Source organism: Coturnix japonica, chromosome 5 (assembly GCF_001577835.2).
Source record: "Coturnix japonica isolate 7356 chromosome 5, Coturnix japonica 2.1, whole genome shotgun sequence".
NCBI lineage: Eukaryota > Metazoa > Chordata > Aves > Galliformes > Phasianidae > Coturnix > Coturnix japonica.
The window spans coordinates 46440580-46464360 of NC_029520.1; the positions used below are offsets into that span (position 1 = coordinate 46440580).

At 39.0% G+C, this 23781-nt stretch overlaps 1 long non-coding RNA gene across 2 annotated transcripts; it reads right to left on the bottom strand.

The window, feature by feature from the left end:
• Positions 1-2435: 2435 nt before the first annotated feature.
• LOC107315267 lies at positions 2436-23756 on the bottom strand. Of its 2 annotated transcripts, none has more exons than XR_004307582.1 (3): positions 23694-23756; positions 4076-4265; positions 2436-2703 (listed from the first exon to the last, which is right to left on the bottom strand). It is a non-coding gene; the product is annotated as an uncharacterized LOC107315267 (long non-coding RNA). The 2 variants fall into 2 exon arrangements; XR_004307583.1 differs by lacking the exon at positions 23694-23756 and adding an exon at positions 6595-6763.
• Positions 23757-23781: the final 25 nt, after the last annotated feature.

Genomic DNA, 23781 nt, shown 5'->3' on the forward strand with positions numbered 1-23781 from the left:
TCAGTGTAGTATTAGAGTGGAAGTTGGGGTTAGGAAGCCTGAAAGAAAAGATCACACTTTTGATCCCACGGTTCAAGACATTCCTGGTCAACAACTTTCTAAGACCTGGTGAGCATCAGAGCTACGCTGGCATCCTAATGTGAGACAGCTCTCAAGATGCTTGTTCTCAGCCTGCAGAAACTCCACCTGATGGACTCAAGCCCTGATCTGATAAAACCTCTGTAGGCTGAGTGCCTGTTCTGTACTTCCTTGTTATTGCTGTCCTCCAAAGAAATTCATCTTCCCCTCCAGAACTAGAGTGGGCTCTCAGCTCTCGGCAAAGGAACTGTTTTTCCCTGGTTCAGAGCTCTTTTTCTCATACTCCTGCCCTTCTCAGAAGTTCTGAATATTTATTTTTTTAAGAAAAAGGTGTATCAAAGGAGAATCACTTCCCCTAGGATTAAACATTGCTGCTCTGGCACACAACCCTGTGGCTGCTGTACTGAAGAGTCAGGCACTTCACCTCACACAATTTGGCTAGGGAATAAAACCCATTATGGAATGTGGAAATAGGAAAGGCAACTGTTCTACAGATAGGGAAGTGAGACTGAGCTGTAAGACAGAAACAAATTAAAGGGAATGAGCATGGACTGAAGGTTAGATCTCCAGCCCTCGGTTTGGGCCTTATCCAAGATGAAATTCACAGGGCCATTTTAATGTGAATATCACACTTTGCTCATTTAATAAACTTACCTGCTGGGAAGGACTGCTAGTTGTGGATTCCTCTGTGCATCTGTTAACATTATAAAAGAATGATATTTATGTGATAGAGAGAGTTTACGATGCTGATTAAGTAAATATTTGCTTTTAAATATTTGTATGCCAATACTTAGATGAATGTGAATTCCCAAGATCACTGTTTTTATGATCCCATTTCAACAAGGGCAATTACTTCCTTTCTGCTAATCAGGAAAAGACACAACCAATATTAAGAGACCATGGGAATTGAGTAGGATCAAAGGTGCAGATTACCAACTGGAACGTATTTCTTTCTCATGTTCATTACTCAATGTTATTTGCATAAATAACGTGTTTTTTTAATTTGAGAAAATTTTCTTGCTGTTGATTCTCTCTTGGGGTCATAAGCTTCTTCTTATGATATCACAGCTGATTGCTAGAGAAAATGTTATCACATGATCAGAGGTTCAGGTGAGGGAATGAGTAGCTCTTAAGGGGATGTTCCTGTGTTCATATTCATATCCCATGTATTAAATTATTAATGCTGAATGGAAACAATCCTTCCCATGCAGTACTTTTCCATGACATGACAGCAGTTTCCTAAGTGTTTGGCATTATAGAGACAATCACTACTATGTGTTCCTCATGATGTTCTTAGGGCACCACTATGAGGGTCACAAGAAGAGATCTGATAACTGAACCAAAAATGAAGTCCACTAATACAAGAATTCATCTGGATTTCTCAGTGTATGTTGTCTCCTTTATGATTTTCTATAAGCATTTGGGGTCAGTGAACACTTCAATACTAATGTTCCTCATTTTTGGCACCAAAAAAATACTAAATGCCTGTGCACAACAGTGGCTCTTTAAAAAATGGCTGTTTACAAGTAAAGTATCCTCAGGAACATATTTCACTGTCCCGTATGACTGTTATCCACCTGTATCAGCATCTTGTCAGCCACCTGACAACAGAAAACTGCTTTGATGCAGCTAATGAATTCTGCTCCATTACTTAACAGGTAAATGCAAGTGTGGTCTGTATGCAAAATATATCCCTGGTGAATATATAGGAAATATAAAAACCTTTGTTTTTTCAGATCTAATAAAATATTAGTCTGAGTTGAACTGAAGGAAGATTTTGAAGCTGCTTGATCCAGATCAGGATTTGTGTCTGAGTTTGACCCTCTTTCTACAGTGTGAAAACTAAAGTCACCTTCCAAACTGCTGCCCACAACTCTATGTGAACTTTGTAGCTGGTATGTTCTATTCATAGCACAATAGGATAAAACAATCTAGAGAGGGTTTTCCAGTTGCTTACATGATTTATTCAATTTCCCTTTTTATAACTGAAATAATACTATTCTTCTTGCAACAAGGAATAGGGACAATGGAAGTGACCTCTGCAATGATTGCTCTCAGACAATCTTTTAATTTTACCCTGGACCTGACAGTTCTTTCCCCCACTCTTCTCTTTGGAGGCGGATGAACACTTATGTGTGACCTAGGACTGGCAATGAGTCCTCATGCCTTCATAGCAGAAATGAAGTTCAATGTATTAGTTATTCATTTTCTTTTTGTCCCTTGGGAATTCCTCATAACAGAGTGATTCTTTGCTGCCATATGCTGCAGCTTCATAAAACAAATAATTTATGCACAGATTACAAAGATCACAAAGAAGCAGGAGAACAGAAGAATTGTAACATCAGCTTCACGCACAGTCAGCACAAAGGAGGAAACAAATCCTCTGTGGAAACACCTTTATTCAAAGTCCCTGTAGGATTCATGTTTCTGCCGGCACAGGTAGCATTGCAGCTGGGGAAAGGGGATTCCTCTGAACTGTGGAAGTTCTGCAGGATGTGAGGCTGATGGGTAACTGACTCTGGCCTGATGATGGCTCTAATTCAGCAAAGCACTTACGTCTCATTGACACTGCAGGGAAACATGTCTGTGTTACGCACAGTCCCTGTTGCTGAATTGCACCTGGAACTGAATACAATTATAGTTTTGGTCTTTCAGGGGATGTTGTCAGTTTTAAATATATGTTTAAAAAAACAAAAACAAAAACAAAAAAACAAAAACCAAAGAAAAACAGGCCATAACATTGGGTTTATTTGCCAATGATATAGATAATGAGCTATTCAATTACAACTTGAAAGTACTTTCCATTTCCATTACTTTCCATTCTCTCTGCCAGATTACCACCATTTTGGAAATGAAAATAGTCTGTCTCACTTCTTTTTACACCCTGATCCTAAAAAAAACTCATAGAATCATAGAATAGCCTGGGTTGGATGGGACCTCAAAGGTCATCTAGTTCCACTCCTACTGCTGTGGGTAAGGTTGCCAGCCAGTAAATCAGGCACCACTCCACCCAACCTGTTCTTGAATACCTCCAAATATGGAGGTTTCACTTCACATTTCACTATGTCCCACAGCAAAGAAAAAATGAGAAGGATTATTGCCACTGGGAGTTAAATAAATTCATAGATTGGTCATTTTAATCCTGAATTTTTGTTGTTAGGAAATAAAATAAAATAAAATAAAATAAAATTAAAAACAAAACTCCTTGGTCAAGCCTGACTTTCCATTGTTTTAAAAAAATCCTTTACTAATGTTTAGTAAGAATTACAATTCTGTGCTCTGAATCTGTTTACTTTAAACCTGCCTTCAATGCACTCCTTGCTTATAGAACCTCCAGCTATTGCACTGGGCAGATGCCCGGGCCTGGATTGTATAGGAGTGAGCAAACACATGAGAAGGCCCAATCTGATCTGGCACCATGCCCAGAGCAAAAGTGGAAGATGCTCTGTGAGTAGTTACAGTTCATTTTCCCATCTATGAAGAAAGCACACCTTTTCTGCTTACTCTATCAGGAAATATAAGCCGGTCTCCTTTCAGACCTGTATTACTGCATTTCAATGTATTAGTTCATTCTTCTACTGCTGGCAAAAATCTGCAATATAGGTTGCATTTATAGCTATAGCATGTAATCCCTTTTATCCACTGCACATTCCAGATTCTGTTTTGAAGTAGGCAACAGCCTCATTGTATCACTGACATTATCATTTCAATGAAGCCTTTTCACAGAATACTTCTTACTCATCTGCGCAGAAATTGGATATTTCTTAATTTGCCACCTAAGGAACTATAGCATCGCCCGTCTTCATCTTCTTTAACTCTTCTTTGACAGAAATTAGGCTCACATTCCCTTTTTCTATTTGCCACCAGAAGAAAAAGAGAAAAAAGTATTCTTGCAACACTAAATAAGCATAGCCCCAAATAATTTAGCTGCTTTGAAATTTTAGCTGAGAGTTATCAGCATTTGGTGATCTATTTGCATCTCTGAGCTATTTCTCACCCATAATGCAGTGCTTTTCTTCCTTCAGAGAATAAACCTGGATCCATCATAAGCTGTGTTGTCCAAAAGGAAAGGAAGACAATGGAGAAAATCATCCATAGGAAATACGCACCTCAGGCTGGTGTTTCCATTCAGATCACATCTGCTTCTGAACAACTTCACTGCCTCCTTTCTCCTAGGCTGTACTGTGCTATATGAAATATAGGGATAGTCACACTTAAACAAGAGAGCTGGAGTAAATGGCAAGGGGACCAGGTTTCCAGAAAGAAAAATGTTCAGTGCTTGTAATTAAAGTCTGAGGCTGGGGGATAAGCTATGGGAGAAGGATTTTGGAATATCTTCAGACCCCATTTTTCAACCAGCTTTAAACCATGTTTAAAAATCTAACTTTAATACTGGGTATTGACATACTTCTCCAACAGGACATTGATCCAGGAAATACAGAACTAGAGGCTTGCAGAAGTCATAGATTACAACTAAATTGCTTAGCACAGTTAGAGCAGATGGGCTGACTCAAAAACAAGACAGGAACACAGGCCAGACTCTTCAATTGCCACCTGATGTTCTGTACACTCCTTAATCAAGAACTAAGGAGTATCATTTCCTGTATGCCTAAGGCACAAGTGTCAAAATGTTGCTGGTAAATCATCTCAGGTGGGCTTTAATGTGCAGATAGACACCACAGGTGGAACAGGGCAGCTCCTGCCTGTAGAGCAGGAGGCCTTTCTGTTGTTCATGCAATGCAGCTGTGAACACTAATTAGCTCAGGGTTAAAACCTGCCCCCTCAAGTTCAGGGATTCAGGTTTGTCAGTGGTGGAAGTGATTTTCTAGCTGTTTCTCATCTCCTTGCACTTCTGTGTGGTAGAGTGGAACTGGAGCTGCCCAAGCCATTGTGGAATCCATAGGCATCAAGGCAAAGTGGAACCCTTGTGGTTCAGGCACACTATTTTCTATAATTAAGTCACAGTGGACATTTGGAGAGCACTGCTGAATGATTGAGAGCCTGTGTACAGCTGGGCTTGCTAACAAACTCTCTGCTAGTACAAGGTAAGGATTGAATTCAATATTCTAACTTTGTTGTGAAAGGTTTTAATTCTTCAGTTTCTATGCTCCTACACTAGTTTCCCCTGTGTTAAAACTACATCCATGACTTGCCTAACAGTAGGGCAACAGCAGAGGGTCCATCCAATGTATCCTCATTTCTCTGCTAGTGTAGCATCCTTGTGGTTAAAATGATGCTGTTCCAGCCAATGGCTCTGAGTTGCTGTAGGATAAGCATATTCCAAGGACCCATCAGCTGACATTGTACTTTATTCCCTGCCCAGTAGACTCTGGGCCTTCTGTAATGTTTATGTCTTTGAATTCTCCCTGCATTGCCTTTTTTCCACTTCTTCATCACCCTCTGTTTCCCACATGTGTCTCTCCCTGCCCACTCCCTTACCAAGTGCATGTCAAGCTGTGCTTATTTGGATGGTACAAATTATTTCAGGAAAATCTCTTTAACAGAAGGGTTGTACGAGGTCTGTGGGAGGGGAGGCCTGTGGATAAGGGGCTGGGCAGGAAATCTGCTGTTTGGCTTTTGGACTGACCTGCTGCCTGTTCTGAGCCCTATTTAAACTGCTGGCTCCCAGTGACAGCTGTGGGGATGACAAAGAGGTGGGTGAGTGCTTGGTGCCTGCCTGTGGAGCAGTGCTGGGCAGAGGCAGTAAAGACAGCACCAGGCTGCCAGCAGCATCCAGGCTGAGCTGGTGCTGCACTGCTGGAGGCTGATTTTCCCTTTCTCTTCCTGGGTTTATTCATCCCATGGCTGCAGGGATGCCTCGTGGTGGTCTACAGCCCCTCACAGGGAGCAGTGGGGCAGCACTGAGATCTGTGTTACATGGCAGTAGCAATGCACGTGGATAGAGAGAAATGCAGAACAAGCCTTGGATCATCTCTGAGTTTGCCAAATCTCTGTGAGGATGTAGAGCAATTAAAAATAAAATGCTCGCCCGTGTTACTGATGAGTAATGCTTGCAGTCAGTAAAACTGAAAGGACTTTAAGTGGCTGATTTGTTTTCCATTAGCTGGATTGCTCTGTATTCTTTGCAGTTCTGCCAGCCTGGGCTGTGGAAATAAAGCAGTCAGGTTCAGTTTTCCTCAGAGCTGGTTTCTAGTCAGGTTTCTTTGGGCTCAAATCAGCAACTGAAGGAACTGGGGTTGTAGGGAGGCCTTATTGCTGTCTTCTAATAACTGAAAGGTGCTTACAGTGAGAATGGGGTTGGTCTCTTCTCACTGGTGACAGAACAAGGGGAAATGGCCTCAAGTTGCACCAGGGTAAGATTAAGTTGGATGTCAGGAAAAACTTTATAGAAGGGGTTCTTAAGCACTGGAATAGGCTTCCCAGGGAGGTGGTTGAGGTGTTTAAAAACCATTTGGATGTGGTGCTCAGGGACATGATTTAGCAGAGGGTTTGTAGAGTTAGGATAGTATGGTTCAGTTGAGGTTGTTTTGGATGATCTTTAGGGTCTTTTCCAACCTGAACGATACTATGAAGAGCAGGGATTGCAGAAGTTTCCTAATTACTTCTGTTTCTCTTGTGTTTCCTGAAGTCTTGTAGCCAGATATTGGACAAAATTGGTTTACAGAGGCACAGTTTGACTTCTTTTTTTCTCCATGAGGCTGAAAAAAAAATCGCAGGCACCAAACTCAGCACTGGTAAACTGTTTATGGTGACAGAGCTGTTTCTCCTTGGGCAAGCTGATATGCAGTCAATTGTAAGTAATTGTAAGCACAGTAGATGCACTCTTTCATTGTACAAAACAACAACAGAAAGTCATGATCTCCTCCAGTATTTCCCTCTTTGTTTAAAATGAGAAAATCTTTGGCCTTAAGGATTCTATGACTAATATAAGATTAGTAACTGTGCAGTTAGAAGTGGCATTTACCTGATGAGGTATGCTAAGACTACTTTTACTTTTTAAGGAAATACTTTGTAAGTTTTTTGCTTCAGGTTGGCAGTTCATGTGCTCCCTTCTGGTTTTTGAGCTTGTTTCCTTCTGAGGCAAAACAAGGAGGGATACACTGCAACCTTTTGTCATGCAGTTATCTGTATTCCTGGAGAGTGTCACTGTCTGGTGTGTGACTCATTCATGGCCTCTGCAAAGATTTTTTTGGACTGGATGTTCTCCAGAGGTCCTTCCAATCCCTATGATTCTGTGATTCTGTATTCTAAAGAAGATAAATATCCATTAGGCATATTCCTATGCTATTCCTTCCTTATGCATCAAGTTGTAAGATGTGGGCTGCGATATCTGAGTATGCACAAGATAGATAGGAAATGGGTTGTCTGTGTAAAAGAATTGAAGGGTAAATACAAAACTGCATAAGGTGTACAGGCTAAGGTAGCAGCTGGGTTTGTATATAGAGCAAAGAATGAGGATATTTGCTGATATGTGTATTTTAATAGTGGCTTTGCTTGTGTTTCGTGTGAGCTGTCACTATTTTGTGATTTCAGAATGATTTTGAAAATGATTTTGAAGCTCTGATGCACATAGGTGGGTGAGCCTGAAAAGAAATCTTAGTTTTAATTCACCCGTATTAATGATTACCTGGTCCTTACCAGCATGGCTGGCCTATTCATCTAAAGAAACTTTTCCCAGGACTTGCTTGTACTGTCACTGAAGCTAAGCTTTTACCTTTTACAGTTTGGCATATTTCCTTTGCTTTTTATGCCACAATGAGCAGCTTTATATCTTAGGATGCTATAACTCAAAACAGTTTATATGAAACACAAAAAGTCCTTGTACCTGGTGGATGCAAAGATAAAAGTCTATTGTGACTGCAGTGCTTCAATGAAGCAAGGCTCATTCAGAAAATCAACACTTTTCACATAGCGAGCAAAGCTAAACTAGCACACATGGATTCCTTTCTGTGAATCTAATGCATTGGTCCTTAAACTAATAGATCGATCTCTATTGGTAAACCAGCCTATATAAGTATCCACTAGGGATGCCATGAGATCACACGAGAGTATTAATTTTCTCCTTCTTTAGGTACTATCTAATCAACTGACAGCACAGAGAGAAGTTCAGTGCAGTTTGAGATACAAAAGAAATTTCCACTCTGTGTTTGCTTTACACATCTGTTGATTGCAATTGGGCACTAAACACAGTAATGGTGGAACTTAGTTTTCCTGACCACTGGATTAAAGGTAACATCAGTTTTGTGAGATAATGAGCAATGGAGGAAGTTAAACTAAAATAAGAACACTGGTTTTCAGTAATAGTCATACATGGGCAAGAAGAAAATGTGACACATCTGGTAAATACTTCAAAGGAGGTATTTGTGAAGAAGGGCACAGGGTCAGGAAAAGGTAATTCATGGTAAAGATAGCAGAATCTCAGACACTTTTTCATTGTAGGGAGCACTGTGGATATAAAGGAAATGCTCAAACTGCATAGGAGCAAAGACTGATAAGACTTGAACTGCAGAGATTAAGGTGTCTGTTTCCAGGCAAAGGGATCTGGGGATTGGATCATTATTGTGCTATTAGCTGTTGGTTGGAGATAAACAAAACAAATGTTTGTTCCCAGGAGAAAGAGCTCTTAGAGGTTAACTGACATTGCTAATTTGAAAGTCTCTTGAGGGAGATGGCAGTCTCTCATTGGAGCCAGGATCTTCACAAGCTAATTTGAAAAAAGAATGGAAGTATTTATTCTGCACTGCACAATATATGGTGATTGTTCCCTTATCTTCTGCAATTATTTTTTGTATTAATTTCCTTGAATTGCTGAGTCTAAAATATATTTATACAGGATGTTCCTTAGTATTTAAGGGAAACTTATGTGGGTGTATGAACTTGCAGCCCTAGTTGATGTCTGTCCACGTTCTTATTCTGTCTCTAATGCCAAGTGAAATGAAGGGATCCCAAATAAAAATGACTAAGCCTTTCTTTACTAGGAGAGTGGTGAGGTCCTGAAACAGGCTGCCCAGGGAGGTTGTGGATGCCCTGTCCCTGGAGGTGTTCAAGGCCAGGTTGGATGGGGCCCTGGGCAACCTGATCTAGTAAAGGTGTATGTTTGGTGGCCCTGCCTGGCAGGGGGATTGGAGCTTTCGTGATCCTTGAGGTCCATTCCAACCCGGATCATTCTGTGATTCTGTGGTCTGTGTTAGGAGAGAACGTGAACTTCAGAGCTTTGCACTGGTCTCTGTTAGATGGTGGGGAAATACTAAAAGATACTCTGGTAATGAGAAACTGTTTCATTTTTTTTTTTTTTTTTTGCACCAGGGAGATCTTTGAATGTAGGGTGACATTATAGGTGTTTCCTCAGGACTGTTCTACCACTCTTTTCCCATGAGGAGGATTCAGATTGCACAGTGAAACCCTGGTAGGACTGAGCAAACTAGGAGAAGGACCAGGACTGGGCAGTCACTCCTAGGAAATTAAACATTAATGAAATGTTTTTGTGTTGTTTTTTGTTGTTTTGGTTTTTTTTTTTACATATCGGATTGCATGTAGGCTCTAAGGACAAGACATCAAAGGCTTTCCACATAGGTTTTCTCCTGCTCTGCTTTATTAGTGTGTATGGTGCCCTGAGGATATAACAGGCGGAACTGTAGAATGTCTCATGAGCAGTTCAGATGTGAAGCTATAGGTTTGCTCTAGACCAATGGCAAATGAGGCCATTGTTTCAAACAGGAGCAGTTCTCAGGAGAACTGCAGCCCCTAGGACATCCTTAAATAATGCAACCCAACCAAAAGTACAGCAGTAAAATAATCGAATAGGCATCAGTGATTTTTTTTTTGTTTGTTTGTTTCCAATATTCCTTCTGGAGTGTATGATGTTTTAGGCTGGACTCTAAATGCACTCTGAGAATGGATTAAGTATTGTTTATGAGTGAGGTTCTCCCACTATCAAGCTCAGAGCTTTCCAGCTGGAAATATCAAAGTGCTTTGGCAGTATTATTGGTTTAGCAGCTCTCCTATACACTCGAGCCCTCAGACAGGGTTGAGCCTGTGCATGTATTTTCTCTTTATTTGAAATTATTTTGGTCGTTTCCAGTGTTCTGGTTTTGCTCTTTTGTTTATTCATACCACCTTTACAAGCCACTGAAGGAAATTCAGCCTTGCTGCATTTGTGGCAGTAGCATTTTGCCTTCTACCTTTTATTGTACCTATTTGTCTCTAGCAGCAGCCAGCATGTGGGTGGTTTGGAGAGAGATTTACATGCTGATATTGTAGTAAGGTTCCTTTTTATTCTGTAACTTAACTGGGAAGATTGAAACATTTTACATTATTTTGCCTGTGGTAAAATAGACTTATTTCAGCTTCTGTTTTTCCTTTCTTCTACTTGTTCATTAATATTCAGAGTTTATCTTATCTTTTCCCCTCTTCATTTGGTTTGTAAATGATTCCTTTGCTTGCTCCTTTATTTTTAAGCCTGTTTTCAACTTCTGTTTAATCTCCTTGTTCTCCTTTTTTCTTGTTTGTTATTAAATTTTGAGTTAGCTATTTAAGTTTATCCCTTTTCATATTCATTCCTCAAAATGCCAGCTGCTCTTTTTCTCTGTTTTCTGTTTAGCCCGAGTATGTAGAGATGGAGTTATTCCTCCAGTGCACCATAGATTGCCAATTTTCATGTAGTTTGCTCAGGAGCCAGAGGCTGGGGGAACTTTAGCCTGCCATCCTCCCCACCACAGCAATTCCGAAGTACACATTTAAGTACATGGGTACATCTGAGCTCTGTCCTTGTTGTCTATACCATGCAATGCCACATGTAGCAAAGGAGCTCCAAAAATAATATATAATAATCATGTGATTGATGAGTAGGACACAATAGAACTGACATTTAAAGAAAAATAGGAAAATCATGACGCAGGAATATTGTGTTATTTAGCAGTGGAAGACATGAAAGCCAGGACAGATAGATACAGTTCTTCTGAAATGTCATACTATTTGTTGTGAGCAGTGACAATATTGGAATTTTTCAGGGGCATTTGTCATTGTCAGTGGCAGGTCAGTAGATTATATGGTGCCAGTTGTGACTATTATGACAATTAACTAAGTCCTTGGGGGTGAAAAGAGTCTTCAGTTTGCTCTGTATACAATTTGACTAGAACTGGTCTAAGTTTTACATAGGAGATCTGCTGAAAAAATGAAGGGTATTGTTTTTTGTACTGTTACTTTGCTTTAACAATTTGTTATGACTACTTTTTCCTCCTGATTTTAAATTGTTTGAAAGGTTGTTTACTGGTAGATGCAGGACATCAATTGATGTCCAAAAAGAATGCAGCTTTAATTCTTCATTTCCTCTTATTTGCATAGCTTTTTGGGGGGAGTGGGGGTGATGGGGAGCAGTTTGGTTCATACATTTAGGATTTAAGAGTGCAAAATGGAAAACTGGCTTCTCCTGATATAGGTGCTCAGGACCCTTCCTAGATATCTTCTTTAAGAGTACCTTAATCCATCAGATTATTGTGATAGTCTATATTATTTAAGAAAATGCTATGTAAGTTATCTTAAAGGCAAGAAAATGGAGATTATGTGTGAGTAGGGATGTGGAACTGATACTTCCATTTTGGTATTGCTTCTGGAAGGCTTGGTTGTGTTTCTCAAACCTGAATTTAGATACTATTTCCAAGATACAACCTTATCTAATAGTGAAAGGGGTAGGTAAAGAGTTGCTTTCACTTATTGCCCTGGTTTCTGAGTGATCACAGTTGCTATAGGCAGCTGTAATTGAAGTGTTTAGTGTTTGCTAAATACGGTTATTACCTGAGGGTTCTTGAAATACTGTTTGCATTTTTTATGGTCATTGGATTCTCCTGATTACCAGATGTAATAGACTTTTTATGCTACAATGCAACTGTTGAACATTTTAATTGGAATGCCATGTCAAATTTTTAAATTAAAAATCAAATACTCAAAGCACCAGTGCTTTTTTGATTACTAAAATTAAAACCTAATTGAATTCTCCCACCAAAAAAATATCCTGTGGAAATTTAATTAGAAAAGTGTAAGAGCTGATTTTTAAAACATATTAATTTTTAATTAGGAGAAATCAGAAAGGCAAATTAATAAGTTTTAAATTTTCCAAAATACGAATATGAAGATGCCTTGTATTACAGTAAAGTGAAGACCCAAGTCCAGTTTCCCAAATGACTATATACACAGCGCTTGAGTCCCACCTGAATAAAACAAGAAGTAATGGATACCTGTTTCTTTGAATTCTCATTAAAGACATCATCTCCGGCATATCAAAGCATGGGAGGACTACAGTGAAAAGTAGAAGTAGATTTGAATGAATATTTGGAGTAGGGTGCAAGAAGAGAGAAGCTAGCTGGTTATTTTGCACTGGGGTATGAAATACATCCTTCTGTGTTCACCTGTTGACTGGGGAAGCTGTCAATGAGAGTATTGTTGTAGGTGCTATTTCCAATGCCTTAGCTCCTCTGATGTGTTGCAAGGTATGTAAATCCAGGGCTCTGCTCCAGAAGCTAAGCACTTTGAGTTGGATCTTGCATGGCTCTGCCTTTGTTTAATTTACCACTGCAAATCCAGGAAGAGTCACATAACATTAATAAGGGTGGACAAAAATCATTGACAATCTAGGTTGGCTCAATTTGGCCTTGTCAGGACATTTCCTATAGATTTTATTGGTCTGTAGTTGCACACCAAGTGTCAGTCAGTGAATTAGAATAGTGACAATGGCCCTTGGGAAAGGAGGATGCCATCATTAGGCAACCAGACTGGAAGGGATCACAACTGTATTTATCACTAATTTTTCTTTCACAAAGTAGTTCTGTGTTTTGTGGTGCTGAGTAACTTCATGATACTGCAGTTAGGAGACAATGGAAAGGAAGAAAAATAAAAAGATTAACTCCAGCTCTCTGGAGACTCACTGCTTAATGATATACACTTAAATGCAGACGGAATAACAAAACGAAGAATGATGCCTGTAGGGCACATTCAGATCTGTGGTATCTCAATCTCTCACTGCTGAAGCCAGGACAGTGTGGGGCATTTGCTCATAAACTGCACTTGGAGAGCCAGGGGAGACACACCATAGATTTTAGGCTCTGAATTGTTTTTCTGGTGCTTTACTTAAAGTGTGGCACCAATCCCTTCAGCTGTTCAGCTTTATCACTATCTTGTAAAGCCTTCCCTTGCTTAGAGAACAATGAAAAAGGAATATGATCATGGAAAGGGAAATTGAAATGTGAACCCCAAGCCTTTCCTTATTCTTTTCTTCAGCTCTGAAATGCAATAAAGTGCTGCTGGACGCTTCCCCTATTGATCAACTTGGAAATACTGCATCTTTGCCAATGACAATTCTGGTTGCAGTGGCATTTTTTGGCGGAGGAAGAAGTTAAGATGAAAGGGTTGAAACCGTACATCTACCACTTCCTGCACCATAGTACTAGTATAAAAAGATTGTGTACTTGCTCTCTTCCTGCATATGTGAAAGGAACTAGGGCAGGTAAACCTATGAGCTTCTCTGAGAAGGTTGTTTCTGCCTGGTATACCTCACTACTTTGTGAGACAGGTTGCTGATAAGACAGGCAATTAATCTGACCCCACATTGTAAATCTTGTGTTGCCAGTCCTGAATGCATGTAAATGTTTATACTGAAAATAGAAAGAAAAGAACAACAAAGATGTACATAAAAAAGCAGTTTGGGAAATGAAAAGTATTGGTAAACTGCACTGGGAAAAATTCTGCTTTAAGGAAGAAGATTAAATAACACGTGAAGCATGAAGGAAAGTATGTGAATCTGAAAGCAGACTGAATATAACAGGCTTTTGGCAATTTTGATCCCAGGCATTCAGAGTCCCAGCCTTTTACTCTGTCCTAATGTGTACTATCCTAGTTTTTTTTCTTCCCTACAGCACTATCATTTGGCATCTGCCAATGCCAGATTAACTCTTATGCCATCCTGGTCCCTCCTTGCATGAGTAGATCAGCTGAGTTTGGTAGAATCTTATGTCTGTGTACAACAGAGCAGTTTGTGAACTTTGCAAAGGTTTGTAAGGTTGAACCAGAGATAGCTAAGCAGACTGGTTTCTTTCACATTAGTTTAATTAGTCGTTCTTGTAATGAAGCCTTATTTGTAGCAGAGTAATAAAAAGACTGCATTGTGACATAAAAATTTCCAGCTGAAATAGAGCAAGGTAATTACGGGTTGTCCACTGGGTTGATGCAATAATCTTTCATTTCAGAACAGCTGAGTTCTTTAACCCAAATGTAACCATCTAGCAGATGCTTCTGTCAGCAATGAGAGGCATGCTTCAATCTATCTAGAGCAGAAATGATATATATATCTATATATATACCTCAAAATGTGAATGGTGAACAAAGTATGCAACTTAAGTATCTTACAATAAATAAACTGGCACTCAGGCAGTGAGTAAACTTTGAGGAGTTATAACACTGTGGTTTGCAACTTGATACTACTATTAAGTGCATTATTTGTTCCATAAATTAAACTGCTCTTTTTCAAGTCTCAGCTCTTTCAGAAGGTACATTCTGGTTGCTTAGTGTTGGTCCATTGGGTACTTTCATCACTTTAACGTTAGAAATACAAAGCATTTTATTTTAGATAGATTCTAATAAATTTTGTAATTAAAAGATTTTTACTTTATTTTTGTCAGGAATTACTTCATGCTTGATAGCAAGAGGCCATGACATACAAGTAATGTTTATTTATCGAAGTGACAAATCACTGACAATTTATGCTGGGTCTAGCTCTACACAATGGGGTTACTGTGGCTGTGACAAACTTTAATTACACAGGGCTAAGTTAGAGACCCAGATTATGCTGTGGTATCATAGAATGGCTTATTCATTGTACTCCTGTCAGTTTCCATGTTGTGTGGCTGTGTATACTGAATGCAGAAGGGTGTGTGGATCTGTTGGACTAATCAAAGACAGATGTTAGGTCTGGTGACAGCAGGGTCATGTTACAGCAGAGCTTTAAATGTTTTCCCTTAAGAAATGGTGGATATTAAATCTTCTGTGCTCTGCTCTGGTGTGCAGCCTATGTTGTCATGCTTGGTAGCCACTTGTGCCTGCAGTGAAGTCACGCTGTAGGACTGTAGCAACCTGATCTGGTGAAAGATGTCCCCTCCGCATAGTAGGAAGATTGGAACTAGATGATCCTTAAAAGTTTCTTCCAACCCAAACCGTCTTATGAATTTATGATTAACACTTGGTAAGGCAACTACATGACAAATTGGGATTGTGGATACTTGGCCAGATTCTGTGGCATTAAGTGGGTAAAACGGGATGATGATGGAAGATGGGAGCAGGGTGGTAATGGGAGGACAGTTGGATTATCTAATCTTGTAGGTCCTTTCCGACCTTGTGATTCTATGATGATGAATCACTGATACAACTCTGTGTGGGTAGGAAGGCCAGATTCTAGCTCACAATGAGTGAAATAATAGTGAAGTGCCTTTACAGGAGGAAAAAGCATAAAATGGGGTGGGGAGGGTTGAGGTGTAGCAGTTTTGAAGCTTGTATTGTGGATTCAGTGAGTTTACTTTCTAAAGTGATTTGCGCTACTGCATGTGGACTATCATGAAACTCCTGAAATGCAACTACTGAAGTCGCATCTGCAAATGTGAATAAGGTTCATATGGAGTTTTGCATAGATGAGTACTGAAGAAGATGAGCCCAGTCTAACGATCTACAGTCAGAAACTGTTGCTGCATCAAATTGGTTCTCAGTTCTAGCATAGGCTGCCTGTGCCAAGCTTGTATCTCATATGATCTCGGTCTGTGTCCTCAAATGTCAGCCAACACAAAACTGCTCAAGTTCTTATGAAAATGTGGCACAAAACAGTTGGAACTGGAATTAAAAAAAAAACAAAAACAAACAAACAAAAAAACCCTAAGTACATTACCTGGATGAATGGCTACTTTTAATAATGCTGATATATAGCACTGGAAATGGAGGAAGACAGGTAAGTGCTTCAAGCTGTGCTCATCACAATGTGACCGTGTTTAACAGCATAGCTCCCAGACACATGCCAGCTCCACGAACCTTGAAAGCTGACTTCACACATAGCTCAGACTTGTGTCTGGTTCCATGAGAAGCCCCATCAAGTTACTATTCATGCAAATATATGCATGAGGTGGTTTGTCGCATTTGCTACCCAGTGGGCTTTCAGATTTGGTCTTGACCTCGAGCCTTAGAATGATGGTAAGGGATCTTGCTGTTGCCTCCTGTGGACTAGATCAGGTGTTCAACATATTGGCCTCAGAGAGAGTTTGTGGTGGAAACTGAAAGGGCAAAAGTCAGCCCTTAACCTCTGGCTGTGCTCAGTTATTAAACACAATTCCACCCAGCTGCTGAGTGTGGTTATAAGCTCAGCTCTATGTAGCCCTGCTCTCTCATTACTCTGCCAGGCTGTATGTTTGCAGCAGCTTTCATAAGGTGTTCAGCTTCAGCTTTCTTCCTCCCTTTCCCTCCCATGTGCCAAAAATGTGCCAGTTACAGAACAAAGGAAATATCACAAGAGTCAGTTTGGTGGGAGAGCTACAGAGACCAGCAATTACCTGCTGTTATCACTGTGGCTGTGCTTTCTGTCATGTTATATTTCACATTTGCATAGCTGTGTGTATTTGCTCTTTCATCGCTGTTGTATGCAAGCTGTAATCAGTTCATTTTATGGCTGTCTTCAGCTAAATTCTTTGTTGATTTTAACATGACAGAAGTTGAAAAGATTACATATTATAAATAGATAATTAATATATCAGCACAGCTTGTTGCTCTCTGTCTCTCCATTTCTTTATGAGAATCAGTTTTAATGTTTCCTTTCCCTTTCTCTCCTCTACGTAGACAGCCTGAGAATTAAAATGAAGCCTGACAGCTTGATTAAAATTTCACCTGATATATTTCTGTTGCAAGGGGAGGATTCCTCTGTCTTGAATAAATGGGTCTTATGTAGGGAATGAAATCACAGATCTGTTCCAGATAGGGTGGTTTTGTTAAATTTTGACCACAGCTTAGGGTATGTTTATATACTGGGATTTTCATTAAACAAATAGATGTCATAACATTGGTGGAATTGGTTTCAGAGCATTGTTTTGTGGAAGAGCTGTACAGTTTTTGTTTCTGAAAGGCAAGATGAAGCACCGAGTTGCACCAGTTGCAGATAAAGTTAGAATTAAACTCATGCATCTTGAAACTTTTGTCACCTGAACGTCTTTTTACTCTCAAATCACAAGTAATATCCATAATTCATGAACTAGAAAGCATCAATTTTACTTTAGTTTGTAGAAATATAATAATTTTTCAGTTGCTACAAGAATTTCTGCAGATTTAAGCCCCTTAAGTCCGCTTTGCTTAGCTACTTTCCATAAATCCTTTAAGAGTATTTTATAGATCTAGAGGTCTTGTGGTTCTGCTATGGAAAACCAAAGCAGCACAAGCTCATTTCTGAGGCTTATGAAGACCTTCCTTCAGCTTTAAGTAGAAAGCTTAATGCCTACATCTGAGAAGGATAGTGGAGAATAGGACAGATATCTCTATGATCTCTTTAAAATTCACAAGTCTGGTCCCTTTGCAAATACTATGCTTGCTGAAATGAAATTTTCTTTTTCCCATCTCTCATCATACCATCCTCAACCTTCCCCACTGGGTTACACTGTAAAGGACCAGTACACCCTTTGTTGCACAGGGTTCAGGAAAGCCTGACTAACTCAAATGTTGTGCCAGTTTTGATCCCTGACTAGCTTTTCCTCCTGGTATTAAACTTTGCTAAAGCCAGCTGAGGTACGTGTGAACTAGGACTGTTTCCATCAGTGTATATGTATATATACAGTGTGACAATAGTCAAAGGCAAAAAAATATTTAATAAGGACCTCAAGAGAAGGACATACTGCAGAATAACACTAAAGAGATTTAAACATGGGGAAGGTTTAATATCTGAAGTGCAGCAGAGGAACTGAAACTAAGAGGATCCCCAAGCCAAAGCTCACACCACCTTAAGCAGAACTTTTGTAGATTAACATCATTTAAATGGTCAGAATTTAGTTTCAATTGATTAGTCTTTTCCTTCTGGGAGACATTCTGCCCATAACTACAACCTGTCTTAATCTTTTTCATTTCAGTTATGTAGCAGTACTGAAGATGCACTGACATAATACACAAGCACTGCTGCGTACTTTGAATATAGTGCAATTAATATTAGTGCTCAACATCAATGAATTCAGCATTTCTTAAGATCCAGATTGGGAGTTGACAACAGTTGAAATAAGTGCAAATGTCTTTTACCTCTGCTGATATACACTGTTGAATAAAACAAACTCTCTAGTGTTAAATTATGATCAGACATAAGTTTAAATGATAATTTATTGCAACAGTTTTTTAAGGATTCCTCTGTAATGAGAAGCCTTTGAGAACCCAAATGCAACAGTTTGGAGGATAAAAATGCATTGTATGAATTTTTGGTTTTGAAAAATCCTGAAATGCTGCTGCCTGAAGTCACTCAAACACTTTGGAGACTTTCCTTTTTCTTTAATGGATAAAGCATTTCAAAAGAATCTCCTGAAATGAGCTTGCATTTGTTAGTAAGCCTTTTGACCTCTGTTAACTATTCTGCAAGTCTCTGATGTGCTGTAGTTCAGTAACTGGGCAGCCTTCTCAGTGTTGTGTTTTGATTCTTCTGCCTTTAATGTAAGATAAAACAGTGTGCTTGGAAAGAAATGATTTCCTGGAGATTCCTAAGAAAATAGAGGGAATTTGTATGCACAGCAGTCATATTAAAATGTTGGCATGAAGACCTTTTGGTGGTACCCAACTTGTAAAATATGCTCTGAAAAAAAGGAACAAATTATTTGGATGGACTTCAAAAGTTCAGAGCTGTCCTCATTACACCTTGAATAACAATGATGATGCAAGCAAGACAATGCAGAGTTTTGCTTTGAAGTCCCTTTCAGATTCTCAATGCCATTTACCCTCTGTGTATTAGAAATGAAGCTGAGGTTCATCTACTTAATAGAGCTGGTCAAAATTTGGAATAATTTCTGCAGGTGAAACTGCAGTATTTTTACGCTTTACCCTGGATTATGTGACACAGTCTAGAGTATTAAAATGAAGCTGTTTTTATCTCCTCTATTACGTAGTTGAATCTGAAAAAAGTAGATATTGCTATGGTAAGACTGGTAGCTGGTAAATAAAGTGGTAACTGTACATTAGTACCCATGGCAGTGATGAGTAACAGCAGCCAGAGCCATGAGGTTACATACAGAGAACTCCAAACATAGCAGGAGAAGAGCTCTGTACTCACTGATGCAATCTTGGTAGTAGGCAACCACCAAGCTGATAGTGTGTTATGTAAGAGATAATTTAGCCTTGTAATTAAGGGAATATTAAGTGCATAATCGCATTTATTCATTTAATTAAGTTTGGCAAGTTTGTCCTATGACGTTAGATATCAATTGCTAAAGATACCCATTTACATTTAATAAGCATAATTTGTGACTTGCCTTATTTTGTTATTTGCTAAGTGAACACCTAGAGAGCCTTTTTAAATGGATTAAGCAGGGCTACAAGCTTAATGCATTGCAAGAGCATAATTGTACTTTTATTGCTCATTAAATTTTGAGTTAATTATGTAGCAACCAGGTTTATGTTTTATTATATCAAACCTCAATCTGAGGGCTGTTAGAGCTAATCTGAGGGAAGGAAAACAACTTCAAATGTACCCTATGAATCCTATTTCAAGAATGTTTAAGAAAATCCGCAATGCTGTTTTTTGAAGAGAAGGCATTAATACACTGCTATGGTCACCCATCCAGCTGTGAGCAGCAGCACTCAAGAAAAGGCACCTGTTCATGACAGATTGAATCCACCATTTAAGAACCTCCTTGAGTGATGCATTGGTATCTTACTGTTACAGATTCTCCTTTCTTAAAGAGGTGGCCATGTTTTCTTCCCTTTCTATCCAAGTTTTGTCATGTTTTGAATGTGTATTTTGCTCTCTTAGGTAGGTAAAATAGGTAAAAAACTAATCTAATAGGTGAACTAGGTAAAATAGTCTATTTTCTTTCCTTTGGTGAAGAATCTGTCCTGGGTACATTTCTGTTGTCTAAATGGGTGTTTGACTGTTTAGTGTCAAGTGCAAAGAAGTTACCAAAACTCCCTGAAAAAAGATAAAATACATCCAGAAAGGTTTTCTAATTTCCTGGATGTTCTCTGTCATTTCTCTTAGTATAGTATCTCCTTCTCTATTTTTATAAAGGCAGCACACTTAGTGGACAAGTTGAGATACTCTGGTTATGTGAAGACATTTAAAGTCAGTGGGGAACAATCTCATTTGCAATGTTGGCAATGAGATACGAGGGTGGAAGAGAAATGGAGGGAAAAATTCTCACCAAAGTGATCTTTAGGAGAACAATCAGATCCTAAAATCTACCCAGGAGCTCCTTAATTGATGATTTTTATCTGTTGATTTCATACTGTTTTAGGACAGACCATTGCAAACATGTTTCACTTGCTCTAACTTGTCCCAAACTGTGTGTCCTGGCTATGGAATATGGACTATGCAACAGTGTTTCTCTGTCCTGAATTCTTAATATCCATGAGCTTTGAAATGCTGTAAGGTGCATGAGAGACCTGAGTAGCTCTAGAAGTATGCGGTACTAACAGCAGAATATTATCAGAGAAAAGGTAGGTTTCTGATGTCTGCAGATAAACATTGGTGGCTTTCTTTGTACAGCTGGAAAAGAAAGCAACCACTTATAGAAATTTTTTTCCATGCGAGTAATGAAAGTGATTATTCACATATGTGCAATTCATTTCAAATTGCTTTTCATAGGGATTTACTTATGGGACAAGTACCCTTTCTGGTTTAGAAGGCTAAACATGCATGATTTGCATAAATTAGTTCTGTGGAGCTTTGCGAATCTAGATGTGACTTACTGTCCTGAAATCTCTGCTGCTCATTTTAGGCAGGCATCTTTTTGGTGGAACTCTTTGATTTTGGTAATAACCTCGGTGACCTGAACTTCAGAGTTTCAGAAAGCACTTTGCCAGATGCTCCATGTAGCTGTCATTCCCAAGGGAGACTTTTAAAAGGAAAATTGAAATTGTGGACACCCCCCTCCCCTCCCCCCCCTCCATACATAAGCTTTTGTTGGATCAACCTCTAATCCAGAATTTAATGCTATCTGACTAGGTGTGAACAGACTTGTCAATGAAGCAGAAAACAGGACACAGATGATAAAACAGTGAGGTTAAATAAAGATAAGGCAACTTAGTTGTAGAGCCAGAATATTCCACTTGAATGATTCCAGTGTAGTAATTTTAATCCTGCTAAAATTAATCTTTTGGAGGTGGAACCAGGATATATTTGTCTGCTTCCAGCTAATGTGGGTTTTGTTTTGTAAAACATGTGGGATTTTATTAAGTTCCATGGAAATAATCTGTTTAAAGTGATTTAAACCACATACTACAGTGCCTGGATTTCAAAGAGTTTGGTATTCAAAATGTTGGTTTCAAATCAGCACAGTAAAGTTGCTTAGATCTCAATTCTGTCATGAACTTTCATCAAAGCTAATACTGAGCTTTGCCTCAGATTCCAGGATCACACCTAAGTATACTCCACAAATGCAACTTAAATAACCTTTTCTTATGGTTGAATTTGATGGAGTCACATATTCATTTGCAAACCACACTGTAAAAGGTTTAAGAGATCAAATAAATGGAAACCCTGGAGCAAGGTCATGGCTGATGTAAATTTCTTCAGCAGCATATATTATGTCAATTTGTATCAGCTGAGAACATGACTAGCTTTTTCCTCAGAAAGACAAGTAAATGCTTTCCGTTGTAGAAAAGAGGTTGCATAAGTAGCTTGTTTGTTTGTCTTTGAGTTTGCTCCATCCTGCACCTCAGATTATAGAAAATTGAAAGCTACATGGAACCGTGTTGGCAATTGAACTTCTACCTAAGGAAGTTCCCAGAATCTCCTGCAAAAATAAAACGTGTTCATGTGCTTTAGCTCTTGGCAGAGGTGACTTAGTAAATCCCCATCTCTTTTGATATCCGAAGCCTTGATATTTTTCTAGCAGATAAAGCTGAAATGAATGAGGTTTTTCTTGAGTCACCCTTTGTGGAACCCTTGGGATTGGTTTAATAGTTGTTATTGCTATCAATGCCCTGATCACACCTTTGACTGAAATGGAAGCATGCCCTCTGTATGTTAGGAGTCACTGAATTGTCAGTCTATTTCAGCCTGTCTTGGTCATTATTCAGCAAATTCTTTTTCTTCTGCCAGATGTTGAGGACTGTGGCTACTCTGCCAAGATACACTCTCTCTTCTCTTCCCATCTCTCATGACTGTCAATGAACTGACACAGCAGGCAGTGCTCTTTTGGTTAACCTTGCCACCTTCTTCCAATTTTCAAGGTACATGATAGCAGCAAAAGTGTCCTCCAGAATAGGTATAATTTTTGAATTGTGTTTCTTTTCCTGAGCTTTGCTGCTTTAATTTAATTACTTGAAGTCAAATAGAAACAAATAGAAGCAGTTATGGTCATTCAATAATTAAACTGTAATAACATGAAAGTGGCAGAGGAAGAACACACAAAAATAGGGGAAGATCCTCAGTTAGATCATCCTCCACCACCTGTGGACATTCAGAAGCACGTGGGTTTGATTCTGTGCTGCAGGTGTCATGCACATTAATTGGTGGTCTACACTCACCAATGATCTGCAAATCACTTCAGTGCTCATGGTTCCTGAAGGCTTCAATTTAAATTTCCAGAAAATCCTCACAGAGGTAAGACTGGTAGACCAGGTAGGATATTGGCAAGAATTTGATCATATTATTTATACACACTACACTCTCACTATGATTGCACCAAAGCAATGTTAATTTAACTATACATTCACCTAAATATCATTGCTGATTTTCATATTCTCCAAGGCCTGGTATTCTGCTCTTCCCCTGATATCCTCTTCCAGCTCAGGTTTTAACCAGTACAGAATGATAAACAGAGGACAGTAGAGGAACAGGTTAGCGTCAGAGTTATTATCTTCTGGCAAAATGATGTCTTTGGCCAGCTGAAGTTTGCATGGCATGATTAGGTCATTCCTAAGTAAATTATCTGTGGCTGTAAATAAGATCATAGCCAGAGATAAGTCTCTATAACACCAGAATTGTCTAGTCATAACTCAAGACATTTAGGATGAAAAAACTGGGAATGAATTTCTTGAAATGTGATATGAAAATTCAACACAAATATTCGATTTAAACAGAAAGAGACAGTGATATGTTTGGCTGTTCCTGTTGCTATATTGAGAATATTGTTTGCATAATTTATTTTCTGATGCTGTTAAGTTCAGAAAGAATGTACGATGATACTGAATGGATAAACATTCTTGGTATAGAAATTAAGAAATGCTCATGGTAACCGGTAACTAGTTAGCTGCCGACAAAAAAATAGAGTAGAATATCAAGTGCTCTGATGAAAGAATGTGGTGGACAATAGGAGCTATCCTTCACTTCAGCATTTACACACAATTGTGATGATTTATGGTGTAATTCTATGTCCTGTTTTGTTTTCCCTCATTTGTCCCATTTTCCATGTGGTTTTCTACCTGTGGTGACAACTAGATTAATTCTTTACCTCTTTTTCCCCATCATTTGGTAGTGATGTGGTGCAGTCTTCTTGTGACTTGGTCCATCTGTGTGGAACTGACAGTTCTGGAATTACT